General features: G+C 38.2%; 1 pseudogene; it reads right to left on the bottom strand.

Moving 5' to 3' along the window:
• Nucleotides 1-4,007: 4,007 nt before the first annotated feature.
• The window catches only part of LOC132165090 (protein SLOW WALKER 2-like), an 11,527-nt pseudogene continuing 7,689 nt past the window's right edge, over nt 4,008-7,845 (bottom strand).

Raw genomic sequence — 7,845 nt, 5'->3', positions numbered from 1 at the left:
TCAATTTTAACCCCAAAGTTCAAAAATTGGCAATTTAAACATTCCGTTTAATTTTTCCATCAAAATGGATGGAAATCTATGAAATTACATCATTACCCTCAGGCTTTTTTAAAAACATTTTCGTTCAATTTAGCGGAAAAATTAAACGGAAGGTTTAAATTGCCAATTTTTGAAACTTTAGGGGGTAGATTGCCAATTTTTGAACTTTGGGGTTAAAATTGAAAAACCCTTGAAACTTCAGGGGGGTAAACTGCATTTTTCCCTATATATATATATTGATTGGTAGTTGTTCACCACATATTACATCAACACAATTAATTAAGTTGCGCATTGGGTAAAATCTGGTATATATCTTATTTTTAATATGTGAGTCATTTACATATAGTAGTTAATATTTCATGCATTGCCTACATAATTGATTGGGTGCATGCTATTTTTCGCAGGTTACCATGAGTAGTAGGGGGAAGACAAGAGCACGGAGGGCCTCGTCTTTAGTGCGACAGTCTATGTCGCATGGGTCTCCATTATACCTCCTTGATGATAGCGAGCAACAAGACGTTGCTCAGCTTATGGGGCAGCAGGAGACGTATCGACCAGTACTTCCAGGTGATGTGGAAGGGGAGATCCATGTCCATAATCTATAATGTTCGACAAACTTGGCCCAGATGGGGTATTGGCCTGATTCGTTTCCGTACGACATGGATGCATCATTTCATCCAACTCGCTGGTCGACGTGCAGCAAGTTAGGGCTGAGTTCTCAGGGCCATGTGTAGCGGCTATATGGCCAGTATAGCGCAGGTACGGACGAAAGTTTTTTTGAAAGTTTTTGAAATTATCTATTTGGTCTTTTGAAAGTTTTTTGATTATCAAAGCATTAGTTTCTAATATTATTGTTGTGATATCAATTATATTTCAATGCAACTAAAACTTCATAAAATTCTAAACAGTCTAAAAAAATACAAAGCAGGTGGCGAAGACAATGAGACATAGCCACCGAAAGACATGACTATTAGGACAAGTGCTATGGATGACCCGCAGCCTAGCGACCCTGCTCCCGCGGCCGGTTAGGCCCTCGACAGGTCCGAACGATAAGTACGTGTATATGCTCAAATGTCATGCATATAAGTCTTAATTACTTGTAGTTAGTATTCAATTCGAAATAACTTACATCGGTAATTTTTAATATGTTAGGTATCAATCCAGATGGAAACACCATTCTTGAGGTGTTCACCATTCTTGGCTTGCACAAATTGCCGGGGGTCCCTGCTGGCAAAAGGATCGTACTTGAGTACAATACTTCATGGCAGCCTGTCAGATTTAGCGCTATGAGGTTTAGACGAATGACCGGTAAGGTTGTAAGGAGCGGAAATTATGTCCGAATACGGGATGATTGGACGAAGGTACCTAAGCGTACCAAGGAGGATATATGGGACGCCTTAATGGTATGTGTATTTTATTATGTCAAGCACTCCTAATGCATGTATATATACGTTCTAAGTTGTACATATATATGTGTGTTTATATGTATATACATATACACATATATTTTTGGTTTTTTTAATTTATCAATTTTGAACTTGTGCAGGTAGACTTTTTCGTCCCGCCCAAGTGCAACTTGGTTCAGTAAAGAAGGACGCATTTCGAGATATGGGCACCAAGTGGAGGACTTGGAGGCACGAATTAAAAAAAAGTTCTTGCCATTAAGATGGATGATATTTCGGTCACCGTACGGGCGAGAGTGGGGTAAGAAAGGCTCTCCGAGTACAACGCCGTCGACTTGGAGATCTTGTTGGATAAATGGTGTATCAAGAAGAACCAGGTAGGTCATGAGTTATACTATAATTTTGCGTAGTTTCATTATTATAATTGTGTTAGTATTAACATATTAAGAATGTTAATTGTCTAGGAGTATGTTGCGTATATGAAGAGTTTGCGAGCATTGAACAATACGCCCCATTGCATCGGGTCGAAGAGCTACGCCAAGGTGACACATGAGGAGGTATGTGTGTAATTTATCCTATATTTATAGATGTAAACATTATATATATGTTCTACTTTTTTGGCAGACCGTACGTGTGGGCACTCCTCCTACACGAGCACAGTCTTACATCCACACACATAAGAAGAAGGATGGTCGATATCCGAATGAAATAGTCAAGGAGAGATGTGTATGCTACTCACCTTTCATATGTTGTTTTGCTTATATATGTGATAATTTATTTGTGATTAACAGTTGTATGACTCACTGACCCAATAATTAATGTAACATACAGGAGAGGATGGAGGAGCTTATACCCACTCACCCTGCAGCATTGTCGAGCGTGACAAAGGGGATGGTCAGGTGGGCGTCGAATGACGCGTACGCCCAGGCGCTTGGAAATAAGCCTGAGTACGCTTGTAGGGGTCGGCAGGTTGGACCGAATATTCTACCTATGCGGGGCTATATACACTCATACTATACACCGGCACAGGCACGGTCAAAAAACACCTGGCACTTTGTGGTCTCACAAGAACTTCTTGACAGAGCGCTTGAGGCGGAGAGAGCACAGCATAAGGCAGAGATGGATGCCTTGTCGGCCGCAGAGCAAGAGCAGACAGCTGCTCGGGTAGCTCTGCAAGTGGCAGAGCAGGTGGCTGCAAAAGATGTGCAGTTGGCTGAAAAGGAGGCTCAAATGGCGGCGCATTTTGCGGAAAAGGAAGCTAAGATGACAGCAATGTTTGAGGCCTGTTTTCTCCAGCTCGAGGAAATGACGCGATCGAGCTCCGCGCCTGAGGTGACTCAATACAAGGGAGCGCCAGACAGAGCTTCCCTACCCTTTGCGATTGTGAGATCGTCGGTCGATAGTGGATCAAGCAATGATATTTTTTAATGGTCAATGTGGTTTTAGAACTGTCCCTATATATATATGTGCACTTCTAAATTTAGAGTTTAGATTTGTTGTAGTGATTCTCATTAGTGATGTTGCAAATCCTGTTGAATTTGGTTTATATCATGGTTGGTTTGGTGGTGGATGTGGGTTATAGCTTTTCATTTGAAGTGTTTGGTATTGTGAGATGGACCACTATGGTCCTTGTAGAATATTGTTTAGTGCATTTGATTTGATCACGAAAATATGTTGGGGGTGTATATATAAATCTAAATTTGTTGAGTATGATGACCTTTGTTTATATAGTGATGTTGCTCAATGATTAAGACTTGATAATATTCTAGAATATTATTTGGTGATTGTTTGTTTTATCATTTGCAACTAGTGGCTATCATGGAGAGGATGCTATTGATATCGATGATGACTTGGATTTAACAAATGGTTGGCCATTCGCACTTGGTGTACATAAGTTATTTTGTTAATGTAATTGTATTTATGATAGCTTTCTTGATGTACGTAGTTTGATATATATGATAACAGAGATAGTTTTATTGGTGTATATGTATTTATTTGTGGTTGGTGTATAGTTTTTGTGGTTTGCCATTCACACTTGGTGTATATGTCTTTATTTGTGTCTTGAAGCTGGTTTTGATTGATAGTCTGTGATCGACGTTGATGGATATGAATTATGTTATTTGCATGGATCGATGGATAAATTGTATATCAAGTTAATTATAATCCAAAATTCGGGTATAGCCTTGAAAAAATTCGAAAAATATATAGGGGGAGGAAAAAAAAACAAATTTTAAAATTGACCATTTTTTTTTACATGTCAAGTTATGACCCGTCACAATTTTCTGACGTGTCATAACGTTTGACATGTCAGAAAATTTCTGACATGTCAAAAATGGCTGACGTGTTAGAAAATGACACGTCAGAAAAATTTTCTGACGTGGCAGGACTGGCATGTCAGAATTTTTTTTGACGTGCCTCTCCTGCTACGTCAAAAAATGTTTTGACGTAGCAATTTGACACGTCAAAAATTTTTCTGATGTGCCTCTCCTACCACGTCAAAAATTATTGACGTGTTAAAAGTGACACGTCAGTAAATTTTACTGACGTATCAGACCACCTAACACGTCAAAAACTGCCTGTAAGGAAAAAAACAATTTTTTGTAGTGATATGAGGACAATGGAATGGCGGAAAGATTAGTGGACTCCAACATATTCTCAATTTCTTCATTATCACTCTCATTAGTCATTACCACATTCCACTTCAAACAAGTCTTCCTCAGACTCTTCCTCTGCTGCTTTTTTCTTTTTCTTCTTTGGTTTCTTTGAAGAACTCATTTTATCCACGTAACATGAGTACAATTTTTTTGTAGTGATATGAAGACAATGGAATGGCAGAAAGATTAGTGGACTCCAACATATTCTCAATTTCTTCATTATCACTCTCATTAGTCATTACCACAGTCCACTTCAAACAAGTCGTCCTCAGACTCTTCCTCTGCTTTCTTCTTTTTCTTTGGTTTCTTCTTTTTCTTCTTTGGTTTCTTTGAAGAACTCATTTTATCCACATAAAACTTGTGGAAGACCAAATCTTCAGGGGGTACATCAACTTCGGCCAATGAGAGAATCTCTGGACCAATCAAAAGGTTGTTCATGTTAAGCTGGGAAACCAAAGTAAGTCAGCAACACAATTAATTGGCTTCTTCATTTGTCACTATTTACTAAAACTGATTCCATCAATCATGAGCCAGATACAAGAACTTCACGAGATGGATGGGGAAGAAAATACTTCTAAGGCAAAAGAGTTAATGGTCTAGAAAGTTCAGTATGGAAGAAAAGCCAAGCACATGGCATGATGGTTCAATTTTGAGAACCACTGTTACGTGCTCGGGACTCCAAACGTGTAATTGGTTTATGAACTGGGAATTTACCAAGATCGTACTTCCTTGACTTCCCTATTGTAGAGAAAATAAGGAAAAAACAACTCTAGCGATAAGATTTTCAAGGAATCCTGGACCTCCTATAAACAAATGTTTGAAAAGATGAGTAGTGAGGAGGCATCTCCCTCTAAATCCGGCAAAAATAAGGGGGCCATTGGCTCATCGCATGGGTCAGTAAATTCAAAATTGGCTAAATTAGAGTTTCCATGCGATGATGGGACTAAAGATCCAACTAGTTAGGTTTGTCAGGTCGAGCAATATTTTGAATTTCAACGTACCGAATGCATGTTAGATTTGGGCCTACACAATTTGAAGATTTCTATAGAGATCTCTCAAAATTGAGACAGGTTGCTAGTGTTAAAGAATATCAATGTCAATTTGAAAAATTACTTAGTAGAGTGGGAAAACTTTCCCAAGTGCATCAGGTGGGATGTTTTGTAAGTGGGCTGAAAGAAAACATTAGAACTGAAGTTCAAGCTGCCAGGCCATCAACTTTAACTGCAGCTGTGGGGCTGGCCCGTCTGTATGAAGCACGTGTTTTAGCTAAAAAAAAAATCACCTTTTTCCTATGACTCTTAAAGCAATAAAGATAGTCTCCTAAAGCAATAAGGATAACTAAATACAGTACTACGTGACAAACCCATCAAATAGCTAGCAATACTGACAGACACAAACACAATGAAACCTAATCGAAATAAATGACTACTGCACTGCACACGTAACACAACACATCCAGCCCTTAGCCACCTGCACGTAACAACCACCATGCCATATTGCCACGTGCTAGGCTTTGGTTTCTTCTCCATGAGCTTATCTAGAGAAGCAGTAAGTGATATATAGGTCATTCAATAGGTTTCCGTTGTAGACGATGTTGGCCCCAGAAAGAAGGGTCTTAGCCATGGTAGCAACTGATGGATGCACATGAGAAGCAAGTACCACCAGCTCCCACCAGCTTATTCGATCCGCATTGCTGAAAGTGCATAAAAAATTAAACAAGAGACGAAAGAAACAACATGCCTATTGGATATACAGTCAAGCAAATTGTCCGGGAAAAAAATGATAACACAACCGAAAAGGTTGTTCCTGAAGCAGAGATGTTCAATCTTCCTCAATGATCAAAATAACTTCTATGCAACGACTAGATTGATGGATAATTTGCATAGTTTGCGATAACTATTTATGGTCTGAGTTTCTGTCGCGAAAGTATTGATGTTGTCTTTCATTGCCAATGTAAATGTGTCGTGAGGAGTGGACAGTGGGAACCATCTAAAATAAGTTAGAATAGATGACTGACCAATAAGAGGGCTCTCTATGCTGCGGATTGTACCCTCCAGGCAACAAAGACTTCTTAGAAGATGCTTGAGGCTGCTGCTCATTATGATCAGATACAGTCATGGATTCCCCAAGATCTTTTGAGTCATTTCTCATAAGCAGTAACTCTGCTTCATCTGAAACATCATCTTAGAATTAGAAGACTACAAAAATTTAATTTTTTTTGTAGCTGACCGTTAGTGATGTGTCAAGGCCATTGACACGTTACTAATGGTTAGTGACGTGTCATTAGTAACGTGTCTGGCAAGTTAAGAAATTGGACATAACTAGTGGGGATTTAGTAACGTGTCATCTTCATTGTCGGAGTCGGCAATATCACTGCTGTGAACCAGCTAGCCTGCCACCATTTTCTTCTTTCTTTGATGTAGTGCTTAATACATAGTCAATTTCTTCAATATCTTCAAAATGTTCAAGTTCTTCATCAATTGACTCTTTCTGAAGCACCATGTTCTTGCATGGTGATGGAACCTCTTGATTGAAGGAAAAAAAAAAATTATATGGGGTCCAAGCCAGTTCACAAAAACGTCTTTTACCAAAGGTGGCCTAGCTTTAAAAACTTCGGAGAGGAGAAAAAGGCATCCACACGCATATTGAGGTGAGAGAGTTTCCAATTGTTGTTTCTCAACAAAAAAGTATACAGTAGTTCTTTTCAATTATATTAGTATTTTCATTTTTCGTTTTTATCTTTCTTTTATGTGGTTATGTTCTTTCATTTCCGTTTTTTCCTCTTATATTTTGTTATATTTTATATATTACTTTTAAAATCATATCATTGAATTCTATGTAAAATTTACCAAATAAAAATAAGGTATAAATGCAAAATCAGTTCTTGTGGTAATTAGGCTATCATTCATTTTCAAAATGAATGCTTCTGTTGCGACTCTAGTTGAATTTTCTAGAGGTGCCATTCAGTGGAACATGAGCTTTACTAAAGTGGGTCATGATTGGGAGGTGGAAGGCTGGAAGCCCTAGCTTCGTTCTTCATGGTATTGTATTTAGCGAGAGTAACATGGAAAGGGGAGGACAAGCTATGGTCAGTCCCTTGAAAAAGTGTTGGGCGAACTAAGGTTCCGTTGAGGGTGGCATTGTTTGGTAGGTAGCCCTACGAAAGATCCTTACCATAGACAATCTTCAAAGCGACACGTCAATGTGGTTGATTGGTATTGTTTACTTAAAAGGAATGAGAAGTCCTTGGACATCTTTTGCTTCATTGTGATGTTGATTTTGCCACTTGGAATGCTTTCTTCAGTCAATCTGAGTTGTCTTGGATTACCTACAAAAGAAGAAAAGAGTTGTCATGGATTATGCCTAGATGTGTAGTCGATTTATATATTTGTTGGTGGACTTTTGGCAACACCTGGAGTGCTATTATGTGGAAGATTGTGCCTTCGTGCCTTTTGTAGTGCCTATGAAAGGAAAATAATGATAGAAGTTTTAAAGACTATAAGAGGACTTAGGAAGAGATTAAGTTTCTATTTTTCAACACATTGTATCTTTAGACAACTACTTTTATTTCTCTTTTTGATAATCAGATATCATGATTTTCTTATTCTTTTGCCCTCTTAGTTAGGTGGCTTCTTTTGCATACTTCGTGTATCAGGAGGCATCTTACGCTTTTAATAATATTTCAATTATATATATATATATATATATATATATATATATATATATATAAAATAATAATAAATAAAAAA

This window comes from Corylus avellana, chromosome ca11 (assembly GCF_901000735.1).
Source record: "Corylus avellana chromosome ca11, CavTom2PMs-1.0".
Classification (NCBI taxonomy): Eukaryota; Viridiplantae; Streptophyta; class Magnoliopsida; order Fagales; family Betulaceae; genus Corylus; species Corylus avellana.
This window is presented reverse-complemented; position numbering and strand designations above follow the sequence as displayed.